This window comes from Euprymna scolopes, chromosome 41 (assembly GCF_053919585.1).
Source record: "Euprymna scolopes isolate OS-2025 chromosome 41, ASM5391958v1, whole genome shotgun sequence".
Classification (NCBI taxonomy): Eukaryota; Metazoa; Mollusca; class Cephalopoda; order Sepiida; family Sepiolidae; genus Euprymna; species Euprymna scolopes.
In genome coordinates this window covers 48,104,354-48,120,081 of record NC_136522.1, presented here as the reverse complement: position 1 = coordinate 48,120,081, position 15,728 = coordinate 48,104,354, and the positions used below count along the sequence as shown (strand labels likewise).

The 15,728-nt window shown below is 31.6% G+C and overlaps 1 protein-coding gene across 17 annotated transcripts in view; it reads right to left on the bottom strand.

Annotated features, from left to right (window-relative positions):
- Positions 1-15,728, bottom strand: part of LOC145266513 (liprin-beta-1-like) — an 840,289-nt gene that overhangs the window by 168,916 nt on the left and 655,645 nt on the right. The gene's annotated exons all lie outside the window — the stretch shown is intronic.

The following is a 15,728-nucleotide window of genomic DNA, read 5'->3' as shown; positions in this document are numbered from 1 at the left end:
CGTAACTGAAGGTCTATTTTTAAAACGCTCTTTTTTTTTTCCTTAAAAAAAAAAAAAAAAAAAAAAAAAAAAAAAGTTTGTTGTAGAAAGTTAATCAAAAATTGTTCACTATGATTTTTTTATGCATAACAATATATTGATAACATTTTTTTATCAATAATATATTTATTTATATATTTCTGAAAGGTATTTAAAAAGAAAATTATTTTGAATTTTGCCACTGAAAAATACAGAAACAAATGTAATATTGTACATGGACTATTTGCATTATTCAAACTGACCTTCTTAATGTGAGCCTTGTCAAACTGTGGAATCTGTACAAAATTTAGAACTGAACCATTTATTTAATCCACAGAGGTAGTTGTTCTCGTCCTGTCAGACATGACCAGATAAAAATCTTCAGTAATTTTTATTATAGTTTTAATATCGCTTGTGTTGAGGATTGAACCTTTTACTCCAGAAGATTAATTTAGAATTAATTACCACTTTGTATTCTTCAGACTACTGTTCTCATGTCGAATCTTATTTACACAATGTTTCAGTCGATGTAACCTCCAAGTTTCTTGAGGTGTATCTTGTTGAAATCTGAAATCTTTCTGCACAATATTTCGAATAGAACACTTTATTTAATCCACAGGTGGTAGCATGCTCTTATTCCGTGGGTAGAAGTACTAAATGTTTTGCAGTTGTATTTTAAAAATATTATAGATTCCCGAGTTTGAAAAGATACCTCTGAAGAAGTTTGGATGTTACATAAAATGTTGTGCGAATAACGTTCAAGATGAGAACAGTAGCCCAAATGATAAAAAGGTTGGAGGTGACAGCAACTTATAAGATGAGAACAGTAGTCTAAATAATACGAATTATCAATCCTCATCTCAAAAATTCAGAAACATGATTCCATTTAATTATGGGTTCAAATAAAAACAGTAATCCAAATAATTAACCCTCACCTCAAAAAAATTTAAAAACATTTTATATTTCAAAATTAATGGAACTGTGATTAACTTTGTGTAACATTCTTAATGTTATATAATTAAATTCAACGAATTTAATATTTTGAAATAGACATCCAGTTCTGAGTTAGCCATTATGGTTTAACCAAAAACAAAACATTAATGACCACAATAAAGAAAGAAAAGGAATTATAGACAATTACACAGAAATAGATAAAAAATATCTTTTCGGCAATTAAATAAAATAGTTTTTGTCTCATTTTCAATAATAATGAATTTCATTTTATTTTTAAATTGTGTAAAAACTTAATTCCTCTTTATGCAATACTGATATTTTTTCAAGTCACATTGACATAATACAACACACCGTTGATAAACACTTTGAAACTTTTATGGTTGGTTGGTTGTTTTACGGCATATTTTCAGGTTATTTAATGCCGAATCCGGTGATTTTGAAGAAAAATTTTTTAATAGAATATATTTGATTTTTGCAAGTCAGTTTCTATTTAACGCATAGTTGGGACCCTAACAGGTACTACCACTCCGGGTCAGAGTGGACCTGGAGCAATGGCAATTAAAGGGTGGCTCCACACTCCCCAGAGCCCGCAAGCTGGGGCCTCACCATCGGATATAGTTTAAGGTCATATCGAGGACTGAAACTTTTATGAAGTTATATAATAATAATAATAATAATAATAGAATATAATACAATCCATTAAATTAATACGTTATGTGGAGAATTACTAAAAAGTATGAACTGAATCTTCCTGAAACAGGTGGCTGGGTGGTTATTTTTGTTTTACAGCATATCAACCCTTTTCAGGTTATTTAATGCAGAATCCAAAGATTTTGAAGAAAAAATTTTTAATAGAATATATTTGTGTTTTTTCAAGTCTGTTTCTATTTAACTCATAGTTGGGATCCTAACAGGTACTACCATTCCGGGTCAGAGTGGACCTGGGAGCAATGGCAATTAAAGGGTGGCTCCATGCTCTCCAAAGCCCGCAAGCTGCGGCTTCACCACTGGATATAGTTTAAGGTCACATCCAGGACCGAAACAGATGGCACTCAAGTTTAATATGTGGTTTAATAGTAAAACCTGTGGCAAACATCCGTAGCAAACAACTTTATTTCAATAAATACACATACAAACTTAACATATTTGCTATTCTTTTTACATGTATGTAAAACATAAAAAAATAAGGAAATTTTTTTAGATCGATTTGGAACCATTACTAAAGTAAGAATGTAAAAATTGGAAAAGAATATAAAGATCAAAATAATGTTTCATTTTTGTTGAAGACATCAACTATTTATAACACTTGAAATTTTCTTATGATACTTGTGCAGCACGATAACAGAAGCAGATATATAATTTAATATAAATTACCTAGGAAGAATCTAAAACCATGAAAAATAAAAAGTCAAAGAATTATTAAAATGCAGTCCGAGTAGGAATTTTAGAAATGTAATTTCATGATAGGAGTTAGGTTATAACAGTAATTAACAGAAAATGGCCAGTTAGAATTTGGTGAAACAGACTTTTCAAGGTTTTAAAATAATTTATTAAAAATTTGACAATGTCATTCACAAAATACATCTGGATCAGAATTAATGTGTATGGCATAAATCCTGATGTAAACGATATGAAACTACCGGAATCATGCAGTACCAAGCACTATAAGGAAAACGAGTTATGTATACCACAGTGTTACTTCAAACTCCCCTCTCCACAGAGTATAGGTTGGAGTGAATGCATCTGACAACACAGTCACAATTTAATGTTTATGAAGGCGACCCAGCTCCACCTCTGCTGAAAAAAGACAAACTGGCTAATGTGAAGCCTCTGCTTAATTTTGTATCCACTACACATGCTTCGTGGTGTTCCAGAGGAATAAAAAGCTTTCTGTGAAGACATGGAAGAAAATCCAACCTTACAGGCAACTGCGGCTAACAATGAAAAATCTGATGATGCCAGTGATCCAGGTGATCGTAACGTATTTATGGATCATGTTGACACCAACATGAGCGCAAGTAATCTACGTGCAGTAAAACTTTGTCTTGTTTCTTTAACTTTATTAAACTTTCTAGCAATAATAACATATTACAAGATTGATTCTGACCTCGACAGTTCGAATTGAGTTGTATCCCATTTATTTACTTATTAAACATGGAGGATCAAAACTTGATTCTTTAAGTTTATTAAATTTATGACTATGTTTACAGGCAACAATAACATTTCATAGTCATCGTTGTCACAACTACCATCATTACATCGCAACTACCATCATTACATCGCAACTACCATCATTACAGCACAACTACCATCATTACAGCACAGCTACCATCATTACAGCACAGCTACCATCATTACAGCACAGCTACCATCATTACAGCACAGCTACCATCATTACAGCACAGCTACCATCATTACAGCACAACTACCATCATTACATCACGACTACCATCATTACATCACGACTATCATCATTGTTGAAACAGGATGTATAGCTTAGGAGTCACACTCCAAACAAATATCTCTATTTGTCCAAACGGAAATAGACCCGTTGCAGCTAGCATGATTGGTGTGAGGGTTTAAAGGTCATCTCCCTAGACAAAAATGCACTAGAAATGCAGCTGTTGAATGATATTATAGAAAAATTACATTACATGTTTGAGAGACAGAGTTTCAACACAGTTCAAGTCAAGGAAGCAAACAGACAAGACATGTCCGGCAATGTAAAATTCTGAGTAACTATTTCCTCAAGACTGTCCATTCGACTAGTTTAAGACTAAGTAAGAAAATGAAATAAAAAAGGAATTAATGTTAGCCTCATTTTTAGTCTCTCCCCTTATAAACGAACTTCTCTCCGCTATAAAACCTTTGAAACTACAAGCCTCCATTGTTTTCATGTGCAATTTTTATTCATCCAAGTTAAATAGTCGATCAACAGACAAAATGGTGCAACCATACAGAAAACAGCTATACATATGGAAAGCAACAATAAAAAGAATGAAGATATGATTCCAAATAATAGTCTTTTACATCCAAATGGCAATATCACCTTATTTGGATGTTATTCTTGCAACATTTTTATATAACCTCCGACCTTCTTGTTGAACTCTAGAATCAATATGCAATTTCAATATGCAATGGATTTTACTTTATTCTTAGTATTTCCTGTAGTGAGAATTAAACATTGGGCATCCAAAAGACTTATCACTTAGAATTGATTTTAACTTAGCACTTTTATTGTGTCATGTCATCATATTCACTTTTAAGTCAGTTTTAAAATTTGAATTTCAAACTGACCTATCTCTGGCCAGGTCTTCATTTATTCCTCGTTTTCTCAAGTGCATCCTTATCACACTCTCCTATGTTTTCATAAACCTTGCCCTGTTAATGGAACTTGCTACCTGACCTGTTTTACATCTCCTTGCCCAAGAAGTCACGATTCTTTCCAGGCAGCCATACAATTAAAGTTTCCTGTTCTGCATCTCTTTATGTTACATTTCAGAATTTTTTAGATGAGGATTGATCATTCATATTTGGATTCTTCGGACTACTGTTCTCATCTTGGCTGTCCTTTTCACAACGTTTCGGTCGATGTAACTTACCGACCTTCTTCAGATGTATTTTGTTGAACTTGGGACGGAATTTCGAATGGAACCCCCTCTCCTCTGATCTTGAGCATGTGGTACAATGGGGAAAGGAGTGGTTGGTTACTTTTAATGCATCTAAAACCAAGCTTCTCTCTTTACATCATCAACATTCTGATCCCCATCTGGCATCAGTTGAAATGAATGGCTCTTGTCTTGAGGAGGCCTCAAGTTTTGACAAGCTTCTGGGCTTGACCTTTACTCCTGATCTTAAATGGAACAGGTACATCAAATCTGTTGCCAAGGCCGCTGGAAAAATGGTGGGATCCTTCTATCGATCCAGTAGATCGATCACTGCTGATGCAATTCTCTATCTATATAAGAGCCAGGTACGTCCAAGGATGGAATACTGTTGCCACATCTGGGCAGGAGCTGCTAGAAAGGACTTGTCCTGCCTTGATAGAGCTCAAAATAGACTTTGTAGCCTCGTAGGAGATATCCTTTTCTCTTCTCTGCAACCTCTATTTCACAGAAGAGATGTTGCGAGTTTGTCTCTGCTGTATCATTATTTTCATGGAAAGTATTCGACTGAGCTTTAATCTATGGTCCCCCCCCTCACCAAACTTTCACAAGAAACACTCGTCTAGATGAAAACACTATCAATAATTCCCCCCCACTCGTTATCTGTGCCTAAACCTAAACGTAGATTCAATGAACAAAGCTTGTTTCTTAGAACTGCACGCCTGTGGAATTGTCTTCAGTTTTCCTGCTTTCCAGCTGACTACAATATGGTTGTCTTCAAGTCTAACGTAAATAAGTTCTTGATGAGCCGTTCCATATAAGTTAAGAAATTTACTGAATTTCCATTAATAACGATTACTATATTGTCCAATTTCTACTGTCCACTCTTTAACCCTTATCCTCGGGTGGCCTCTTGGCCATGATAAGTGGTGATGCCTATGTAAAAGAAAAAGAAAAAAAAAAAAAGAAGCCCTTTATTAACATCACAGAAATAATATGCTCTTGTTTCATCAACCATGACTGGATAGTGGTTCTAAATAATTTGCAATTGTATTTTTCGGTCACCCACACTGAGAATTGAACCTTCAACCTCCAGGAGAATATCATTTTTACAATTGATTTTTCCAAGTACTCTAACCACTGTGCCAAGAGTCCTATCCAGCTGACAAAACGAGAGCATACTACCCTTGTGAAGTAAATAAAGGTTCCGTTTTAAATTTCGTCCAAATACTCAAGTTCAACAGAAACATTTCCAAGTTCAATAAGATACACCTGAAGAAGGTCTAATGTTACATCGACTGAAACGCTGTGAAAATGATCCCCAAGAGAAGAACAGTAGTTCAATGAATCCAAATAATATGAATCTCCTTATGCTGTTCAGATTTAGTCTCCTCCTGAACCAAGTTTGTCTTTAAAATTCGCATCATACATCCATTGTGTTATTCTCATATCATTTCTCTCCATGCAACGCATGTCCTCAACACTCATTGGCTAGATTTCACTTTCCTATATCACACCATGTTCACAGGCCTGATAGACTCTTAGTTGACAGTCGTTAGACTTCACTGATTAGATTCCCAAGTTTAACATTATGCACCTGTGAACGGTTGGAGATTATATTTGCGTTAAATGTTGTGAGACTAACACTCAAGATGAGAATAGCAGGCTTAATCCAAATAATCCATATTATCAACTTTTATCTAAAAAATTCTGAAACCAATGTATTATGTTGCAATGTCGGCACACTTCATAATTTATATGGAAGCAAGAGTTTTGTGTCGGCAAAAGGTACAGAGAAAATGGGAGTCTGAAAGGTTCTGCAACGAATGGTAAGCATATGGGAATCAAAGAGTCTGATTTTGAGAAAGAAAACAAAATCTGTTATGTTAGCAAGTATTTTGGATTCTTTTTTTCTCAAAGGAAGAGAAGAGGAAAATTAAAGAGAGAGGGTAAGAGAAAAAGAGTAAGGTGAGAATGAGAGAGAAATGAAAAAAAAAGCAAATGCTAAAGAAAGAGGAAAAGAAAAGGGAGAGAAGAGGAAGGGGAGGAAGAGAGAGAGAGAGATAAGGGCAAACAGAACAGAAATGAGAGAATGACAGTTACAAGAAGTGAGAGAGGAAAGGGGGAAGAATGGGAAAGTAAAGGAAAAGGGAGAGAAAGAGAAAAGAGAAAGAGAGCAAAAGAAAGAAAAAAGAGAAAGAAAGAGAAAAGTTAGAGAAAAAAGTAAGGTGAAAGAGAAATTAGGAGAAAGAAAAAGAAAGACTGAAAACTGCAGACGAGAAGAAAGAAGACAAGTAAAAGAGAGACGAAAGGGAGGAAAAAGAAAGAGAAAGCAGGAAAATGACAGTGAAAAACAGAAAAATAAGAATTTGCAAGTATATAAATTAGTGATGGAACGATTCCATACTAAATTCCTAATTCTGATACTATTACTGATTCCATACAAAATTCCTAATTCTGATACAATTACTGATTCCATACAAAATTCCTGATTCTGATACAATTACTGATTCCATACAAAATTCCTGATTCTGATACTATTACTGATTCCATACAAAATTCCTAATTCTGATACAATTACTGATTCCATACTAAATTCCTAATTCTGATACTATTACTGATTCCATACTAAATTCCTAATTCTGATACTATTACTGATTCCATACTAAATTCCTGATTCTGATACAATTACTGATTCCATACTAAATTCTTGATTCTGATACAATTACTGATTCCATACTAAATTCCTAATTCTGATACAATTACTGATTCCATACTAAATTCCTGATTCTGATACTATTACTGATTCCATACTAAATTCCTGATTCTGATACAATTACTGATTCCATACTAAATTCCTAATTCTGATACTATTACTGATTCCATACTAAATTCCTAATTCTGATACAATTACTGATTCTGATACGATTACTGATTCCATACTAAATTCCTAATTCTGATACAATTACTGATTCCATACAAAATTCCTGATTCTGATACTATTACTGATTCCATACAAAACTCCTAATTCTGATACAATTACTGATTCCATACTAAATTCCTAATTCTGATACTATTACTGATTCCATACTAAATTCCTAATTCTGATACTATTACTGATTCCATACTAAATTCCTGATTCTGATACAATTACTGATTCCATACTAAATTCCTGATTCTGATACAATTACTGATTCCATACTAAATTCCTGATTCTGATACAATTACTGATTCCATACTAAACTCCTAATTCTGATACTATTACTGATTCCATACTAAATTCCTGATTCTGATACAATTACTGATTCCATACTAAATTCCTAATTCTGATACTATTACTGATTCCATACTAAATTCCTAATTCTGATACAATTACTGATTCTGATACGATTACTGATTCCATACTAAATTCCTAATTCTGATACTATTACTGATTCCATACTAAATTCCTAATTCTGATACTATTACTGATTCCATACTAAATTCCTAATTCTGATACTATTACTGATTCCATACTAAATTCCTGATTCTGATACAATTACTGATTCCATACTAAATTCCTAATTCTGATACAATTACCGATTCCATACTAAATTCCTGATTCTGATACAATTACTGATTCCATACTAAATTCCTAATTCTGATACTATTACTGATTCCATACTAAGTTCCTAATTCTGATACAATTACTGATTCTGATACGATTACTGATTCCATACTAAATTCCTAATTCTGATACTATTACTGATTCCATACTAAATTCCTAATTCTGATACAATTACTGATTCTGATACTATTACTGATTCCATACTAAATTCCTAATTCTGATACTATTACTGATTCCATACTTAATTCCTGATTCTGATACAATTACTGATTCCATACTAAATTCCTAATTCTGATACAATTACCGATTCCATACTAAATTCCTGATTCTGATACAATTACTGATTCCATACTAAATTCCTAATTCTGATACAATTACCGATTCCATACTAAATTCCTGATTCTGATACAATTACTGATTCCATACTAAATTCCTAATTCTGATACAATTACTGATTCCATACAAAATTCCTGATTCTGATACTATTACTGATTCCATACTAAATTCCTAATTCTGATACAATTCCTGATTCCATACTAAATTCCTGATTCTGATACAATTACTGATTCCATACTAAATTCCTGATTCTGATACAATTACTGATTCCATACTAAATTCCTGATTCTGATACTATTACTGATTCCATACTAAATTCCTAATTCTGATACAATTACCGATTCCATACTAAATTCCTGATTCTGATACAATTACTGATTCCATACTAAATTCCTAATTCTGATACAATTACTGATTCCATACAAAATTCCTGATTCTGATACTATTACTGATTCCATACTAAATTCCTAATTCTGATACTATTACTGATTCCATACTAAATTCCTGATTCTGATACAATTACTGATTCCATACTAAATTCCTGATTCTGATACAATTACTGATTCCATACTAAATTCCTGATTCTGATACAATTACTGATTCCATACTAAACTCCTAATTCTGATACTATTACTGATTCCATACTAAATTCCTGATTCTGATACAATTACTGATTCCATACTAAATTCCTAATTCTGATACTATTACTGATTCCATACTAAATTCCTAATTCTGATACTATTACTGATTCCATACTAAATTCCTAATTCTGATACTATTACTGATTCCATACTAAATTCCTGATTCTGATACAATTACTGATTCCATACTAAATTCCTAATTCTGATACAATTACCGATTCCATACTAAATTCCTGATTCTGATACAATTACTGATTCCAAACTAAATTCCTGATTTTGATACTATTACTGATTCCATACTAAATTCCTGATTCTGATACAATTACTGATTCCATACAAAATTCCTAATTCTGATACAATTACTGATTCCATACTAAATTCCTGATTCTGATACAATTACTGATTCCAAACTAAATTCCTGATTCTGATACTATTACTGATTCCATACAAAATTCCTAATTCTGATACAATTACTGATTCCATACAATATTCCTAATTCTGATACAATTACTGATTCAATACTAAATTCCTTATTCTGATACTATTACTGATTCCATACTAAATTCCTTATTCTGATACAATTACTGATTCCATACTAAATTCCTGATTCTGATACAATTACTGATTCCAAACTAAATTCCTGATTCTGATACTATTACTGATTCCAAACTAAATTCCTGATTCTGATACAATTATGATTCCATACTAAATTCCTAATTCTGATACTATTACTGATTCCAAACTAAATTCCTAATTCTGATACTATTACTGATTCCATACTAAATTCCTAATTCTGATACAATTACTGATTCGATACTAAATTCCTAATTCTGATAAAATTACCGATTCCATACTAAATTCCTGATTCTGATACAATTACTGATTCCATACTAAATTCCTATTTCTGATAAAATTACCGATTCCATACTAAATTCCTAATTCTGATACAATTACTGATTCCATACTAAATTCCTAATTCTGATAAAATTACCGATTCCATACTAAATTCCTGATTCTGATACAATTACTGATTCCATACTAAATTCCTAATTCTGATACTATTACTGATTCCAAACTAAATTCTTAATTCTGATACAATTACAGATTCCAAACTAAATTCCTGATTCTGATACAATTACTGATTCCAAACTAAATTCCTGATTTTGATACTATTACTGATTCCATACTAAATTCCTGATTCTGATACAATTATGATTCCATACTAAATTCCTAATTCTGATACTATTACTGATTCCAAACTAAATTCCTAATTCTGATACTATTACTGATTCCATACTAAATTCCTAATTCTGATACAATTACTGATTCCATACTAAATTCCTAATTCTGATACTAGTACTGATTCCATACTAAATTCCTTATTCTGATACTATTACTGATTCCATACTAAATTCCTTATTCTGATACAATTACCGATTCCATACAAAATTCCTGATTCTGATACAATTACTGATTCCAAACTAAATTCCTGAGTCTGATACTATTACTGATTCCAAACTAAATTCCTAATTCTGATACAATTACTGATTCCATACTAAATTCCTGATTCTGAAACAATTACTGATTCCAAACTAAATTCCTGATTCTGATACAATTATGATTCCATACTAAGTTCCTAATTCTGATACTATTACTGATTCCATACAAAATTCCTAATTCTGATACTATTACTGATTCCATACTAAATTCCTAATTCTTATACAATTACTGATTCCATACTAAATTCCTAATTCTGATAAAATTACTGATTCCATACTAAATTCCTAATTCTGATAAAATTACCGATTCCATACTAAATTCCTAATTCTGATAAAATTACCGATTCCATACTAAATTCCTAATTCTGATAAAATTACCGATTCCATACTAAATTCCTGATTCTGATACAATTACCGATTCCATACTAAATTCCTGATTCTGATACTCTTACTGATTCCATACTAAATTCCTAATTCTTATACAATTACTGATTCCATACTAAATTCCTAATTCTGATACAATTACCCATTCCATACTAAATTCCTAATTCTGATACAATTACTGATTCCATACTAAATTCCTAATTCTGATAAAATTACCGATTCCATACAAAATTCCTAATTCTGATACAATTACTGATTCCATACTAAATTCCTAATTCTGATAAAATTACCGATTCCATACTAAATTCCTGATTCTGATACAATTACTGATTCCATACTAAATTCCTAATTCTTATACTATTACTGATTCCATACTAAATTCTTAATTCTGATACAATTACCGATTCCATACTAAATTCCTGATTCTGATACAATTACTGATTCCAAACTAAATTCCTGATTTTGATACTATTACTGATTCCATACTAAATTCCTGATTCTGATACAATTATGATTCCATACTAAATTCCTAATTCTGATACTATTACTGATTCCAAACTAAATTCCTAATTCTGATAATATTACTGATTCCATACTAAATTCCTAATTCTGATACAATTACTGATTCCATACTAAATTCCTAATTCTTATACTATTACTGATTCCAAACTAAATTCCTAATTCTGATACAATTACTGATTCCATACTAAATTCCTAATTCTGATAAAATTACCGATTCCATACTAATTCCTAATTCTGATAAAATTACCGATTCCATACTAAATTCCTAATTCTGATAAAATTACCGATTCCATACTAAATTCCTGATTCTGATACAATTACTGATTCCATACTAAATTCCTAATTCTGATACAATTACCGATTCCATACTAAATTCCTAATTCTGATACAATTACCGATTCCATACTAAATTCCTAATTCTGATACTATTACCGATTCCATACAAAATTCCTAATTCTGATACAATTACCCATTCCATACTAAATTCCTAATTCTGATACAATTACTGATTCCATACTAAATTCCTAATTCTGATACTAGTACTGATTCCATACTAAATTCCTAATTCTGATACTATTACTGATTCCATACTAAATTCCTAATTCTGATACAATTACCGATTCCATACTAAATTCCTGATTCTGATACAATTACTGATTCCATACTAAATTCCTGATTCTGATACAATTACCGATTCCGGTTCCCTATAAATTGGTTATTGTTGTTTATTCATTGAAACTGCATAAGCCTCAAATACAATTGACAACAAAATTAAATTTTTTTAAGTTTTATGAGAATTGTTTGTATCATTTTGATATTTTGATTTGGATATTTTGGATTTGGATATTTTGAATTATTTAGATTTTTTGGACTCATCTTGAATATTATTTTTACAACGTTTCTATTAATGTAACCTCCAACCTTCTTCAGGTGTATCTTGTTGAACTCAGGTATCTTTCTGTCAAACTCTAGGATCTGCACAAAATTTTGAATGAACCCCTTTATTTGATCCACGGGTGTAGCATGCTGTCGTCCCATCAGGCATGACTATTTTGGGTGTCGCCTGCACTGAGGATTGAACCTTAAACCTCCAGAAGAGTACCTTTACATCTGAATTTTACCAAGTACTTTATTCACTATGCCATGGGTCCTTGAGGATTAGAGATTAGTTAGTATTTTTCATTTTTATTTTATTACTGATTCAATACACATCGCTCATAGAAGGTGAGATGATGCAATATCAAATTTAAATTGTATATTTCAAATCGTTGGAGGAGAAAATGGATGAAAAGGCTAATTTCTAACATTGTAGGTCAGAAAAGCAAAAAAAAAATTATTTTATTACAGTTTTATTAAGTTTTTCGAGAAAAAGCAAAACACTTTTTTTATATGGCCTGGATGATGGAGAGGGCAATGGTGGTCAATCCCTTGTGTATTTCAATTTCAATCAGTAGGTTTGAAAATTTCGATTTACTTTCAAATTATAGAGTTAGATAGAGAAACATGGTATTAATGATATTGTTATAATAGAAATTGGGATTCGTCTTATCTTTTGCCCAATAAAAGTGGGGGTTAAGGGAGGGAAAGAAAGCAAGATGTAGGAAAGAGTAAATGAAAGAAAAGCAAACGAAAAAAAAAGACAAAAATGAAAATGACACTAAATAAAAAAGGAGAAAAATGTAACAAAATTACAAAAATAAAGAAATGGAAAGAAGAAAACAGAGAAAGAGAAAAAGAGGGGTAAAAGGAAAAGAAAAGAAAAAAGAAATAAAAGGAAATATAAAAGGGGGAAAAAAGCAAAAGTAAAAACAATGATCCCCCACCAAGAAAAAAGGAAAGAAAGAATCCTAAAAAAGGGAAAGAACTAAAGAAAATAAAAGGAAAAAGAAAAGAAATGCAAAAAAGAAAGGAAAGCAAAACATAAAAGTAAAAAAAACTAAAGAAAAAAAAAAGAAAAAAAAGAATCTGCCAAATGTTAAATTGAAAATTTGAACTTTCGCCTTAATTTCTTTTCTTATTTTTTTTTTTTTTTTTTTTTTAGCAGCTGTGCATCATTTCTGATTTGAAAGGTTTCCAAATTTAGTTTCAAATCCGGTCAAGGACAACCTTTTATGTTCTTTCAAATGAAAACCCGAAAAGAGAGTGGGTAGGGAAAAAAAACACCAATTTCATTTTTAAGTTTCTAAATGCAAAATATACAGTCTTTAACTAACTACAGGCACTGGTAGGGGAACAGGCAAATGTATTTTTAGTCTAGAAATGGAATAAGAATATTATTGTCCGAATTCAATAATAATCAACAAAAATCATAAGCTAGTTGTGACACAACATAAGGATGGGCCAAAGTCTTACCTGCGTCCTTACTCCATATTGTATGGATTATTCAGAAGGTTATGCATTGGCAACGTTGATGATTCAAAAACTATTTATATGATTAAGCTGAATTTTTTTAATGGTGATTGCTATGATATGATATCAGATCTATACATCAAATTAAAACAAAAAAAAATTTGAAGTTCAAATTCTGTCAAAATGTTTACCTTTAGTGAACTTGTTATGGTCATATAAATGCAGAACTGCATTATCTACAATATAAACCAAGTTGTGAGTTTGTACAATGAACAGAATGGAAGTTATCGCCAAAAGTCTGATTTTTTTTCTTTTTCTGTGCCCTTGATCCTTGACACAGATGCCCCAAAATTAAATCAGTTTTAAGTTAGACTATAACCTATATTTTCAACAAGTTTGGTGATGACCGGTCAAGTGACGTGACTGCTAGGCTGTATGCAAACAAAGTCAACCAAAAATTTAAAAAAAAACAAAAAAAAAACAAAAAACTCCACTTTGACAAAAGTAATAAAAGTGGACAAATCTTGGACTTATAATCTGTGGCGCATTCCAATGAAAGTCTCACTCCTGACATGCTCTGCCAGAACTATGAATATAAATTTAATTTGTCTTAATAATTTGTGCTTTTCTTTCTATAAGATATTTAAAAAAAAAAAAAATGGATGAATCTTAATTAAAGAACACATAATAAAAACAAATGTAATATTTGATACCACAATTTAAGTGAAACGGTAATTTATTCAGAAATTTTTTATGTAAAAGAAAATTAAAAGAAAAGAGAGAATTCTATTAAATAAACTTTCACAAATTGAGATGAGAAAGAACAGGAGAGAAAGGGAAAAGAGAGGAGATAAAGAAGGAAAGATATGGGTAACTCTATACTCCAAATCTCCTAAACTGGATTCCTCACTAATGGATATAGGTTCATGTAATATCTAGGACAACCCTTGGTTGGATAATCATATATGCCACACTCAAAACATGTGGTGATCCAACGAGTAGACGTGTTCATATTTGTACAAAATGTGCCATTTTAGTTGAGCTTTGAATGTCCTAGCAAAGATCTAAAGGTGTAATTATCATTGAGTTCACTGCAATAATTTCAGGGGAAGTTATGTTATAACCAACACTTAAGTGAAGAAGGAAGTACTAAGAATAAGACAAATACAATATTAGAAAATAAGGAATCACACAAGGTTGTAAAATATATATATATATATATATATATATATATAATATGAAGAAATTAATTGAGAAAATCAAAACAAAAATTTTAAACAAAACAACTACTGGATAATATTCTAAAATGAAATATTTTTTTTTGTATATATATATATATTTTTGTACACTCGTTAAACGGTTATCCTCATCATGGTTGTTGTTATATGCACAACATTTAATACTAATTTTCTCCATCAGAACTTTTTCAAAATTCATGCCCTTTGTCTTTTTATCATTTCAAACAATGCCATGTATGCATTCATTCGTTTTGCGGATTCTTATCTTCATAGTTATTGTTTCACGTTTTGGCCAACATCCTCTGGCCTTCTTCAGGTGATTAACCGCAGTGGGATAAGAATGCTGAATCTCTGGGGCCTGTGGAGCAGTGGATAGAAGCCTTGAGTCATTGTCTGAAAATAGCAGTTTCAATCCTACACAGGCTAGAGGATTAGTTGGTGAAAACATGGGGAGATAACAACTATGAAACGCAGCAATTACTGGGGATGAGTTACAAGACTCAGCATTCCTATCTCATCATGATTAATCACCTGAAGAAGGCCACAGGAGGAGTTGGCTGAAACGCAGTGAAACA